The 14,669-nt window shown below is 37.7% G+C and overlaps 2 long non-coding RNA genes across 2 annotated transcripts; both read right to left on the reverse strand.

Moving 5' to 3' along the window:
- Window positions 1-5,602: 5,602 nt before the first annotated feature.
- LOC139198412 (uncharacterized) lies at window positions 5,603-7,990 on the reverse strand. Its single transcript, XR_011583873.1, has 5 exons — window positions 7,781-7,990; window positions 7,538-7,697; window positions 7,364-7,432; window positions 6,607-6,665; window positions 5,603-5,668 (listed from the first exon to the last, which is right to left on the reverse strand). It is a non-coding gene; the product is annotated as an uncharacterized lncRNA (long non-coding RNA).
- A 4,147-nt stretch (window positions 7,991-12,137) lies between these two features.
- On the reverse strand, window positions 12,138-14,525 carry LOC139198413 (uncharacterized). The gene is made up of 5 exons (XR_011583874.1): window positions 14,316-14,525; window positions 14,073-14,232; window positions 13,899-13,967; window positions 13,142-13,200; window positions 12,138-12,203 (listed from the first exon to the last, which is right to left on the reverse strand). It is a non-coding gene; the product is annotated as an uncharacterized lncRNA (long non-coding RNA).
- Window positions 14,526-14,669: the final 144 nt, after the last annotated feature.

Here is a 14,669-nt window from a genome sequence, read left to right on the forward strand (position 1 = left end):
AAGGTTCACCTCTCTTTATCTCCTTTACTTTATTCTTGGAAGAGATCTTAACGGGCGAGGAAGAGGTCTTGATGGGTGTAGTGTTGACGGTAAAGGCTTCCTTAGCGGGCTATTTCCCCGTCTTGTCTACCTTTGGGGCAAACACCTTATCCTTATTGAAGTTCATGATCGGCCCCTTCTTCCCATGATTGGCGATACTCAGCTCCATGTCGTGGAAACGAGTTGTCAACTCCTCAAATGTTCTAAACTTTATGCCTTGAGGGATGTAATGTTACCCCCAGTGCATGCCTTGAACACACATCTTAATGGCGGAGGTTTCAGAGAGACAATCTTTGCAATCCAGACTCAATAAGCGTCATTTATTAAAGTAGTCAACGACAGGTTCATCCTTCCACTTATTTGTACTCGTCAACTCTAGCATGCTTACGGTTCGGCGAGTGTTGTAGAAGCGGTTGAGAAATTCCCTTTCAAGCTGGTTCTAACTGTTGATGAACTCAAGCTCAAGGTTGGTGTACCAGTCAAATGCGTTACCTTTCAACGAGCTCACGTCCTAGCTTTTTTGCAAGTTTCAACGAAATGGGCAATATGTTGTTTAGGATTGCTCTTTCCATCAAAATGCATGAATTTTAGCGGCTGGTAACCCCTTGGCATCCTCAAGGCATCAATCTTCTTGGAGTATGGCTTTAAGTACAACACGGAATCATGCGAGCTTCCTTCATACTGCGGCTTGATGGTGCTAATGATCATCTCCTGTAGCTACTGGACAGAGAGAGATCCTATGAGCATCGTTGATTAGTCCGACTTCTCCTCAACTTTTTCTATTGAAAGCTCGTCATCCTCGTCGGTTTCCTTCTTTTGTAGATTAACCTTTAGGTCAGCATCATTACCGTGCTGCGCCTCCAGGCGATTGATGAGTGTAGCAATTTGCAAGTTTTTTCCTTAATGGTCCTTGTTAGCTTTCAATTGCTTCACTTATTTGTGTTAGCTGCTCCTCTATTGAAGTTAAACCAGTAGTCATGACTTGGATGGCTACGGGATACAAGCTGCTACTTGAGTTGGCATCGGAAGTCAACGACTCGAAGTACCACATCGGGCTTTCTTCCCTTGGCGCTCTTAGTGAGGCCAGGGTGATCACGGCCTTTTGCCTCGGGTGCTTTTGCTCTTTTGCTAGAGTTGACTAGGGGTGGAAGGCACAGCAAAAAGAGCTTTTGCCTTGCTTCAGGTTGTGACGCCCAAAGTGCCACCACTTGCGGCAATGATGCTCTTGTTCTTTACGTTGGTAGCGAGAATAGCTTAATCCTTTCTTCATGCCATTTGTGCTTTTTTACGGATTTAAAGACAGAGATGTCTAACCAGGCGTGCCAAATTTGTAAACACAAAAATTCCAATGAAACGAGAACACGTGTACAAAGTAGATTTGAATTGATTTGAATTTGTAGGTTACAATATTTGTTTACAATTTTCCTCAAGTTAATGCTTCGGCTTTGGTTGAAATAACGCTTCAGCTTTGGTTGTGCGTTTTTCGAAGATAGCTTTGGCAGCATATTAATCTTCAAAGATTTGGCAGAGGTTTTCCTTTTGTGAGAATTTCGGCCCTTCAATGTAGCAATTGTCGACTTTTATGCTTGTTCGAGGACCTTGTATTTATAGACTTGTCAAAGCTTGCCTTTGGATGGATTTGGCTTTGATTTGTGTCTTGATTCGTCCATGGGAGAAGTTAGGCATGTTTCGTGTCTTAATTTCAACCATTTTCCTTTGCTTGGCCGAAATCTATAGGGCTTTCTTGCCTATTTTTCGAGCAATCTTCAATTCTTGTTTGTTTAATGAAGGTGCTTTAGCTTTCTTTCCGGTTTTGGGAGTAATTTGGTCCCCTTGCTAATTTTGAAGGATTTCTTCCCCCTTTTGCCGACTTTTGGGGAAGTTTTATTATTCCTTTGCTTGATTTGTGACACATGTCACTGATGACTTGTCCATTTATGATGAGTCATATGCCACGTGGAGCTTTGTGATGCATGATTTATATGCAACGAAATTTACGTGTCTACACTTTTAGCTTTTGATCTTTTGATGACTCATTCTTATGGTCTTGCTAGCGCATTATATGTGTTTATTTTCTTAAGTTCCAATAGGTGTCAAACACACGCCCTTTTGTTTTTATTAATGCCGAATACAGTCAAATGCATTAAATATAAAAAAATTATTCACTTTTAATAGCCAATAAGCTTTTGATCTTTTGAGTACTCATTTTTATAGCCCTAGTAGCACATTGTATGTGTTTATTTTCTTAACTTCTAATGGTTGTCAACCTCACGCTCGCTTGTTTTTATTAATGCCATAAATAGCAAATGAACTCAAAATAGAAAAACTATGTACTTTTAACCACAGATTTAAATATCGATATTATCGGCGATATTTCGCCGATAATATCGATTTTTTGGGTCGGCGATATTTAAACCGGTTTCCGTGGGGTTTTCGGCCAAATATCGCGATATTATCGATAATATCGATAATATCGCGATATTTTGGAAATATCGAAAAATGTCGACAATACAATGCAATCGGACTCCGATTTCGTCCCAAAAACGCCGGAGAAGAACGCCGAAGAAGAACGCCGGAGATGGTGTGCCTGTTCCCGAGCCCATTTCGTCCCAAAAACCTTGCAAAAACACGAAATTTAACTTAAATTTCACATATAAGCCTCAAATTTCACGCATGCATCAACGATTCAACACATCTAAGTTACGGTTTCAACGCATGCATCAACGATTCAACACATCTAAGTTAGGGTTTCAATGGAATCTTACCTGAGACGACTGAGCCATGTTCGACTTCGGCAGACCCACGATCAACGGCAGCGAAGGATCGAGAGAGTGGGAGAAGGGGGAGATCTGTGTGTGTGTGGGTCGAATGGAGAAGGGGGAGAAGAGAGAAGGATCGAGGGCAGAGAAGAAGAGAGTGGGTGTGGGTCGAATGGAGAAGGGGGAGAAGAGAGAAGGATCGAGGGCAGGATCGAGGGCAGGAAGAAGAGAGAAGGATCGAGGGCAGAGAAGAAGAGAGTGGGTGTGGGTCGAATGGAGAAGGGGGAGAAGAGAGAAGGATCGAGGGCAGGAAGAAGAGAGAAGGATCGAGGGCAGAGAAGAAGAGAGTGGGTGTGGGTCGAATGGAGAAGGGGGAGATATGTGTGTGGGTGTGGGTCGAATGGAGAAGGGGGAGAAGAGAGGTCCGGCGCGACTCAGAGAAGATGAGAGAAGGATCGAGAATGAGAGAGAGAGAGAGATAGAGGGGTATGCGTGTGTGATATGTGTGCGTGTGTTGTGTGCGTGTGTGATGGCACGTCTGTGTGCGTGTGTGCCTATGTGATTGAGTGACCCATCTGACTCACCTCATGAATTATTCAATCACTTTTTACATTTGTAGACAATGGACAACGAATAATAGCATGTCTGTGTGTGTGCCTCTGTGGTTGATTGACCCCATCTGACTCACCTCACTAATTTTTCAATCACTTTTTACAATTGCAGACAATGGACAACGAATATTAGAACTTTAATAATGAAACCGTGTATCACTGTGAGTCTGTGATATGCTTTCACAGGCAAAACCATGTTCCACTCTCTGTTATATACTTATATTCCCTCAGAGGATGTGCAAAACCTTATGAGAGTTAGAGTATCAGAGGCATTCCCTTAGAGCAATTTCGTTTATTCTTCTTCCCTTACCATTTTCAAAGTCATTCCAGATCCATTCCAAAGCTTGAACACAAAGGGTTCCATATTTAAGGTAAGTTTACAAATTTATATTTATATTATTGTAATGTATACAACAACAAATAAATTTGTATGGACTCGTATGTTAATTTTTTTAACTAATTAATACTTGCATGTTAATTTTTGTAGGTAATTAAGTAATGTTAACAATTACATGTTAATTTTTTTTTAAGTAATTAAGTAATGTTGTATAATTATTCCCTAGGATTATTTTAATGTGTTTAATGTTATTTATTATTTTATTTCCCTTACCATTTTCAAAGCCATTCCAGATCTATTCCAAAGCTTGAACACAAAGGGTTCCATATTTAAGGTAAGTTTACAAACTTATATTTATATTATTGTAATTTATACAATAACAAATAAATTGGATTATTGTTAAATTGGAGTATTAATCATTAAATTGGATTATTCATTAAATTGGCTTATTATCAAATTGGACTATTCATTAAATTGGATTATTATTAAATTGGATTATTATCAAATTGGATTATTATTCATCACTATGTTTTATATTAGGATTAATTTTTTTTCAATTTGGATTATTATTCATTAATATTAGGTTTTTTATTATTCATTCATATTAAGTTAAGACCAAAAAAATAAAATAAAAAGTAAAATAGAACATGGGGATCTCAGTTGCATGTTTGTGAATTTAATATGAAATATATTAGTTAGCCTGGTCGGAGGTTAGATTAGAAAGCATGTGTACAACTTTTTATTAAGCCCTTCCTAACTTATATTTATATTATTGTTATTCTCAAATTAGATTATTCATTAAATTAGATTATTATTCATCACTATGTTTTATATTAGGATTATTTTTTTTATCAAATTGGATTATTATTCATTAATATTAGGTTTTTTATTATTCTCAAATTGGATTATTCATTAAATTGGATTATTATCAAATTGGATTATTCATTATATTAGATTATTATTCATCACTATGTTTTATATTAGGATTAATTTTTTTTATCAAATTGGATTATTATTCATTAATATTAGGTTTTTTTATTCTCAAATTGGAATATTATTCATCACTATGTTTTATATTAGGATTATTTTTTTTTTTCAATTTGGATTATTATTCATTAATATTAGGTTTTTTATTATTCATTCATATTAAGTTAAGACCAAAAAAATAAAATAAAAAGTAAAATAGAACATGGGGATCTCAGTTGCATGTTTGTGAATTTAATATGAAATATATTAGTTAGCCTGGTCGGAGGTTAGATTAGAAAGCATGTGTACAACTTTTTATTAAGCCCTTCCTAACTTATATTTATATTATTGTTATTCTCAAATTAGATTATTCATTAAATTAGATTATTATTCATCACTATGTTTTATATTAGGATTATTTTTTTTATCAAATTGGATTATTATTCATTAATATTAGGTTTTTTATTATTCTCAAATTGGATTATTCATTAAATTGGATTATTATCAAATTGGATTATTCATTATATTAGATTATTATTCATCACTATGTTTTATATTAGGATTAATTTTTTTTATCAAATTGGATTATTATTCATTAATATTAGGTTTTTTTATTCTCAAATTGGAATATTATTCATCACTATGTTTTATATTAGGATTATTTTTTTTTTTCAATTTGGATTATTATTCATTAATATTAGGTTTTTTATTATTCATTCATATTAAGTTAAGACCAAAAAAATAAAATAAAAAGTAAAATAGAACATGGGTGACACACCCCGTCCCGAAGGAGGGCATGCTGGCCGTCACGTGAGAGTGACGTAACCATTTGCACAGTACGGAAGCTTTAAGATACAATTTAAATTGATACACCCGAAGGTGAGTCCTAATTTTGTCCAATCTGTCAGAACACCGTCGAATTCCTCGTAGTCACCACACCTTTGTGATTCCTGAACCTGGAGGGGCGCAAAACCAAAATTGAGTGGGTCAGTAAAACAATTCTTTTCCAAATCCAAACATTTCTCAAAACGTTGTAACCCCTCTCCGTAAAACCTGTATACTTTCCCAGAAATGTAAAATATAAATATACATATATATTCTCAAAACTTCATTTTTACTATCTCAACATTATCTCTTTATCAATCATGCCATGCCATGTCATCTCAACATTTCTCATATTAATTATGCCATGCCACATCATCTCAACAGTAATAAGGTATGAATGCATCAACATAATCATATCAGGTGCAAGAAAGTAATCAACCGTAGGCCCTCTAATAGCCCTATACGGTTGAACCTAGAGCTCAAAATCTATCATTATCACTCTACCGGAGTCACCTCTGTGACCCGTCCGGCCTTCTGCACACAAGTTACGCTCTAGTGCTTCTCATAAATCATCTGTGCACATAATCTAAGGTCACCCACCAGTCGGAATCTCACTAACACTCTCGCGACTGGTCTGTCGTACCCACTCCGCGTGGACTGTACGACTAGCATCTACTTGGATCCAAGGCGAGCGTGCGATGCGGTGAATACTATAAGCACTAAACCATGGTGCAGGATTTGAGCTCAATATATATCATCATCATCATAACAGTAATTAAATACTCATCTGTGCGTCCACCGCACCATTTCATACATATGCATCATAAATCAATTCTTACCTGTGCGTCCACCGCACCAATTCATACATATGCATCATATATTAATTCATGCATGGCATTTCAACTCACATTTCTATATACTTTTCATATCAATTCTATGCATGGTATTTCACTTCCCGTTTTTCCACATAACTCATATGCATTTCATTTTAAACATAATTTCATGCATTTTCAATTTCTGGGAAAACGTTAAGTATATATATATACGGAAAACAAAACTGCCCACTCACCTGGAGTTCGTCCAACAACTCCCTAGCACCACACATCAAGGCGTCACGACGATCGCCGCCTAGAATAGTAATCAAATCCAACCTCAGAATTCATATCGATAGAATATATAACTTATATAAAATACGTCACTACGTTGATCGATCCGGAAGATCTGCCACTCAGATTTTAAATCCATAACTTCCAGATGTCCACATTATACCTCTAGGACAACATCCTAAAATTTCATTACCATCCAACGGTCGGATCTCCGTCAATTTCCAAAACTAAGTGACGGTTAACATTTTATATTATGGACTTACAATTCCAATTCCGGAAGATCCGTAACTCGGATTCCCAATCCGTAAGTTCCAATAATCCTCAAATATTACGTATTACAACGTATCAAAGTTTGGTGACGATCCAACGGTCGGATCATCAATTCACATTTTCACCTAAATGTGAAAACTATAAAACGTTATTTGAACACCTAACCAACAATCTTCAATAACTTTCTCATACGGTGTTCAATTTAGGTATATGAATATACCACAGTGATCTACTCGACGTCACGGACGTCGACATATTTTTAAAATAATTTTTTTTTTATTTTTTATTTTTACTGTAGCACCTTCTTCTTCCTTGGGTCGCCGGACTGGTTTTTCCGGCGGCCGTTTTCTGGGCAGTTTTTCAAATTGCCATAACTTTGTCATTTCTCAACGAAATCAAGTGATTCAAAAACGAAAGTTGTAGCCCTTGAAGAGACAAAGAGAATGGTACCTTTCCCAACACCTAGTTCGCCGTAGTTTGGCCGGAAACTGCCTCGAAAGCCTCGGAGGTCGCCGGAAACTGGATATTTTTCAAATGAGTATAACTTCTTCAATACTCAACGAAATTGAGTGAAACAAAAAGGAAAGTTGTAGTACTTGACGAGACGAAGAGATTGATACCTACCTCGACGCCTAACTCGCCGGGGATTCGCCGGAAAACGCCTCGAAAGCTCCGGCCAAACTTTGAGCTTGTCGATCTCCGTGTTCTTACGTCCAAAAACTTCCAACGAAGCACTCCGAGCTTCCTTGGGACCTCACTAAGCTCGCTGTGATCTTGTTTTAGCCTAAAACGTAGTCATTTAGAAGATCATGAACAGTGCTCTTCCACGGGGAGTTTAGAATCTAGGTTTTCCGAAGTAAAACTTACCTGAAATTGGTGTCTACGTGATCGTGGAAGTTCCAGGAGTCCAAATGTGGTCTTATCTTGGACGTTTGTTTATGTTTTAGGTGGTTTTGGGTGAGGTTGAGCGTCGGAGAGGAAGAGAGAGAACTGAGAGTGAGAGAGAGTCGTGAGGGAAGAGAGAGAGTGAACTGAGAGAGAGAGACAGGGTACGGGAAAGAGGGAGAGAATTGAGGGGTGTGGGATCCTACCCAATCCCCAACTACAAAATTCTAACCTAAATTTAAATCTAAGTCTCCACTCTACTTACCAAATTTTAAGAGCTTAGATATAACGAACGTAAAAATTATACCTTAGCCACGTATTAGGGGCATTTTCGTAATTTCACGTCCTCGGAATTAAAAATTCCGGAACGGGCTGTGACAATCTTCCCTCCTTATAGAATTTCGTCCCCGAAATTCCACAACCAATCCAAACATCTACTCATACCAACCTCGGTAAATCTCTCTTATCCGATTCTCTTTCTCCCACGTAATTTTCTTCCACTGAATGATTTCCTTCACAAAACTTTTACCATTTACTCTATCTTAATTCTCAGGACCTTCTTTTTCCACTCCATATTATACTTTTCAATGGTGAACACTTCGAAAATATAAAACCATTTACCTTATATACTCGATTAGTGGCATATCCATCTCTTGATCTCTTTTGTCATTCCTGGTTACTTTTAGGTTAACTTAATCACATGAATACTTTGAGGAGACTCATCCATAGTCTCAGGGTCTACTAAAACTCATTCTTGATCGAATCTTTCTCTACCCAGAAACATTCCATTCACAAGTCATCAAAAACCGACTCACGTGACACATTTCATGGTCCTTATGGCGTTACTTCGGAAACTGCACAACCAACATACTTAAGAAACTTAGCAGTTCCGTAATCCAATTCTCTTTTCCATAAAACAAATAAGTAGTGTTGCACTGTCTGGGAAAGGTTGTTACTCAACACTGGAGTAAATGTACTAACTTGTTACTTAACAAGTATAACTTCTTCTCGATCTTCCATTCTTATTTTTTTTTTTTTTTTTTTCGTTGGTTTTCAATCCACAAGATGATACTCTTGGCAAACGTGCCAGACATTAATCTTACTGTAGTCTTCTCACCAAGTGCTTCAGCTAGAACAAACTTTATGATCCCCCTGATCGTACAATCATGTTCATTAAGCAATACAATTTATTTTCGCTGCCTCATATCAAAATCCTTCCGAGTAATGGATATTGAAGACTTTTTGGATTCGTAAAAAAAAATCTTGCATTCCCACTAAAATATAATGTCTCCATAACTTCACAGCAAGAATGGTAATCGTGACTTCCAAATCACCAGTAGGGTAATTCATCTTATGAGATTCCATTTATCGTGAAACGTATGCAATCACCCTAACATTTGCATCAACATGCCTCCAATACCATTCAAGAAACATCACTAAAAATTTATGATTACCACTATTCTCTGGGAATACCAAAATACGTGCATGAGTGAGGAAATACTTCAGTTGTTGAATCCTTTGCTCACAATTTCCTTCCCACTCATACATAACCTCTTTTCTCAACCGTCTCGTCAATGACAAAGCAATGACTGAAAAATCTTTCACAACCATCCAAGATAGCCTGGTAAGCTAAGAAATTCCAAATCTCAATTACGACTCGTGGTTGTTCCAAATTCTCAATTTCTGCTATCTTTTAAGGATTCACTTGAATACCTTAAACAGATATAACAAATCTTAGAATGCCACTTGATTCATCTAACTTTAGCATTTGCTACTTAGCATACAACCAACGTTCTCTCAATCTTTGTAACATCAACTTAAAATATCTAACATGCTCTGCTCTAGGCTTAGAGTATACCAGCATATCTTCAATGAAAATGATATCAATCTATCAAGGCATTATTGGAATACTTCATCCATCAACTCATAAAACAGCATGAGTATCCACATAGCATCACCAAACTTCATAAAGACTATAACAAGTCCAGAAAACCATCTTATGATCAACGTCACTTATAATATTCAATTGGTAGTAACCAGATCTCAATTCAATCTTTGAATCTTCGCAATTACTTCTAAGCTGGTTAAATAAACATCAGTACATTACCATGGATAACGGTTCTCAATCGTTACCCGACTCCATTGTCTATAATCAATGAACAGTCTCAGGATCCATTTTCTTTCTCATCAACAAACTGGGGCTCCTCAAAAGTATTGTACTAGATTGAATGAAACTTTTGTCAACCAATTCTTTCAACTGAATTTCCAATTCCCTTAACTCATCATGAACCAATTTCCAATATAAATTTATACCTGGCAACAAATCAATAATGAACCTCATATCTCTGCCTGAAGACAATCCAGGTATACTTTCAGGGAAGACATCAAGAAAAGTCTAACCCTTTCGACATTATTCACACTACTCCAAACAACATCATTTAACACCACATGAGCTAAGTATTTTTTTGACAGCCTTTCGAAAACAATCTCTTTGCTCTCACAGCATAAATAACGGCCTGACTCAATCCACTTTGCATACTTACAAAAGTAATCTCTGGTCATCCAGATCGATGGAAAGTAACTGGTTTCCCGTAACATTTCATCTAGTCACAACTATAAACAATCACTCTAATGGAATAAAATTAATTGACCCAATACATACTTTATTATTACTGAACATTCTAAGTAAGTACAACACTAACATAAAATAACCTACCGGTTTGCTTGCTTAACGAATCCACGAATGAGTTATTAATATTACGGTCTGCAGCCTGCAATACTGATAAATCATCGTTGTCTCGATAAGTAGGCAACCACTCACAAAGATATAACATTACTATTTTGTTACTCAATGCAAAATACACACACTCGTCTCAACTACATTTATTTACCATTCTCTAGGTAATATCATACATAATAAGAAATATATCAGCCGAAGTCAACTAGAATGACCAATACGGCTGATTCAACTCTTATCTCAATAATACGTCGGCCGGATCCACTCCGCGTGGTCGGTACGGCCGAGCCTCTAACTCACCAATTTCTCATGTGTCAATCGAATCCACTTCTCATGGTCTGTACGGCTGAACATATAGCTCATCAAATCTCTCTGTACTCACGGTCAATCCGACCAAACTACTAAGTCCATAAACCTGCTGAATCGATACTACGATGTCATAGAAAACTGTTGGGTACAACTGATTTTAGGGACGATTCACAATTCTGTGTCCCCTCTGTTCACATAAACACATTCATTAATTTCACACTTCCCAAAGTGTTAATTTTTGTACCTGCTGCACAAGGTACATTTCCTTTACTCGAAACACCTTGTCTCAAATATCTGGGATTACCAGTATATCCATCACTTTTATTCTGACCAGCGACATTAAAAACTCAGCTGGAAGAATTAACTTTAGCTTCACTTCTTTCGAAGCTCTGAATCTTTCTATCTCCTTGATATGACGAATAATTAACTTTATCGTCTTCTTTTAATTCCCATTCATTTCTTATTCTTCTTTATTCTCGTTGATCATGTTCTCAGAGTCCTCAAGACTCAACAGCATCTCGTATATTCCTGGTAAGAAGTATAATGGATAGTGGTCACCCAAAATACCACTTCCCTTTTTGCCACCCAGCTTAAAACAACATAACATCTCCACCAATAACAACAATATCTGGATGGAACAAGGCAAGTCTGAAAACTTTCTATAATATCCCTCGATCATCACCTTCCTTGTCTCATATTTGTAAACTCTTGTTTACTACCATCGATAAATGCCGGAGGGATAAACTTTTCCTTAAACAAGTCCTTAAACAATTTTAAATCGGCTGTTCCTCCGGTGACAACAATTAATACTCCTGCTTCCATCAGGATACACGTTCATAACTCAAACCAGGTAGTCATCTCGACCCCTTGTCAGAAGGAAGATTCCTTTGACTTGCATAATCCGAAACATCTTTTCCAAATGGTTAAACCGTTACTTCGCTCCCTCAGGTTCATCATTTCATAAGGTGATTCAAATTCAACTCATAACCCGTCTTAAAATGTCCATTTTGATAATATACTGAATCACCATAATAATAGTTTCCCCCAAACCGCTAAATCAGGGAGACTAAATTCCTCTAACTACGTGGTTTGCTACGAGGCGGTGTAGTTCTGACAGAATTCACTATAAACTTCTCAAGATGTCCAAAATTGCAACCATGCTCTGATACCAACTGACACACCCCGTCCCGAAGGAGGGCATGCTGGCCGTCACGTGAGAGTGACGTAACCATTTGCACAGTACGGAAGCTTTAAGATACAATTTAAATTGATACACCCGAAGGTGAGTCCTAATTTTGTCCAATCTGTCAGAACACCGTCGAATTCCTCGTAGTCACCACACCTTTGTGATTCCTGAACCTGGAGGGGCGCAAAACCAAAATTGAGTGGGTCAGTAAAACAATTCTTTTCCAAATCCAAACATTTCTCAAAACGTTGTAACCCCTCTCCGTAAAACCTGTATACTTTCCCAGAAATGTAAAATATAAATATACATATATATTCTCAAAACTTCATTTTTACTATCTCAACATTATCTCTTTATCAATCATGCCATGCCATGTCATCTCAACATTTCTCATATTAATTATGCCATGCCACATCATCTCAACAGTAATAAGGTATGAATGCATCAACATAATCATATCAGGTGCAAGAAAGTAATCAACCGTAGGCCCTCTAATAGCCCTATACGGTTGAACCTAGAGCTCAAAATCTATCATTATCACTCTACCGGAGTCACCTCTGTGACCCGTCCGGCCTTCTGCACACAAGTTACGCTCTAGTGCTTCTCATAAATCATCTGTGCACATAATCTAAGGTCACCCACCAGTCGGAATCTCACTAACACTCTCGCGACTGGTCTGTCGTACCCACTCCGCGTGGACTGTACGACTAGCATCTACTTGGATCCAAGGCGAGCGTGCGATGCGGTGAATACTATAAGCACTAAACCATGGTGCAGGATTTGAGCTCAATATATATCATCATCATCATAACAGTAATTAAATACTCATCTGTGCGTCCACCGCACCATTTCATACATATGCATCATAAATCAATTCTTACCTGTGCGTCCACCGCACCAATTCATACATATGCATCATATATTAATTCATGCATGGCATTTCAACTCACATTTCTATATACTTTTCATATCAATTCTATGCATGGTATTTCACTTCCCGTTTTTCCACATAACTCATATGCATTTCATTTTAAACATAATTTCATGCATTTTCAATTTCTGGGAAAACGTTAAGTATATATATATACGGAAAACAAAACTGCCCACTCACCTGGAGTTCGTCCAACAACTCCCTAGCACCACACATCAAGGCGTCACGACGATCGCCGCCTAGAATAGTAATCAAATCCAACCTCAGAATTCATATCGATAGAATATATAACTTATATAAAATACGTCACTACGTTGATCGATCCGGAAGATCTGCCACTCAGATTTTAAATCCATAACTTCCAGATGTCCACATTATACCTCTAGGACAACATCCTAAAATTTCATTACCATCCAACGGTCGGATCTCCGTCAATTTCCAAAACTAAGTGACGGTTAACATTTTATATTATGGACTTACAATTCCAATTCCGGAAGATCCGTAACTCGGATTCCCAATCCGTAAGTTCCAATAATCCTCAAATATTACGTATTACAACGTATCAAAGTTTGGTGACGATCCAACGGTCGGATCATCAATTCACATTTTCACCTAAATGTGAAAACTATAAAACGTTATTTGAACACCTAACCAACAATCTTCAATAACTTTCTCATACGGTGTTCAATTTAGGTATATGAATATACCACAGTGATCTACTCGACGTCACGGACGTCGACATATTTTTAAAATAATTTTTTTTTTATTTTTTATTTTTACTGTAGCACCTTCTTCTTCCTTGGGTCGCCGGACTGGTTTTTCCGGCGGCCGTTTTCTGGGCAGTTTTTCAAATTGCCATAACTTTGTCATTTCTCAACGAAATCAAGTGATTCAAAAACGAAAGTTGTAGCCCTTGAAGAGACAAAGAGAATGGTACCTTTCCCAACACCTAGTTCGCCGTAGTTTGGCCGGAAACTGCCTCGAAAGCCTCGGAGGTCGCCGGAAACTGGATATTTTTCAAATGAGTATAACTTCTTCAATACTCAACGAAATTGAGTGAAACAAAAAGGAAAGTTGTAGTACTTGACGAGACGAAGAGATTGATACCTACCTCGACGCCTAACTCGCCGGGGATTCGCCGGAAAACGCCTCGAAAGCTCCGGCCAAACTTTGAGCTTGTCGATCTCCGTGTTCTTACGTCCAAAAACTTCCAACGAAGCACTCCGAGCTTCCTTGGGACCTCACTAAGCTCGCTGTGATCTTGTTTTAGCCTAAAACGTAGTCATTTAGAAGATCATGAACAGTGCTCTTCCACGGGGAGTTTAGAATCTAGGTTTTCCGAAGTAAAACTTACCTGAAATTGGTGTCTACGTGATCGTGGAAGTTCCAGGAGTCCAAATGTGGTCTTATCTTGGACGTTTGTTTATGTTTTAGGTGGTTTTGGGTGAGGTTGAGCGTCGGAGAGGAAGAGAGAGAACTGAGAGTGAGAGAGAGTCGTGAGGGAAGAGAGAGAGTGAACTGAGAGAGAGAGACAGGGTACGGGAAAGAGGGAGAGAATTGAGGGGTGTGGGATCCTACCCAATCCCCAACTACAAAATTCTAACCTAAATTTAAATCTAAGTCTCCACTCTACTTACCAAATTTTAAGAGCTTAGATATAACGAACGTAAAAATTATACCTTAGCCACGTATTAGGGGCATTTTCGTA

This window comes from Malus domestica, chromosome 08 (genome assembly GCF_042453785.1).
Source record: "Malus domestica chromosome 08, GDT2T_hap1".
Lineage (NCBI taxonomy): Eukaryota > Viridiplantae > Streptophyta > Magnoliopsida > Rosales > Rosaceae > Malus > Malus domestica.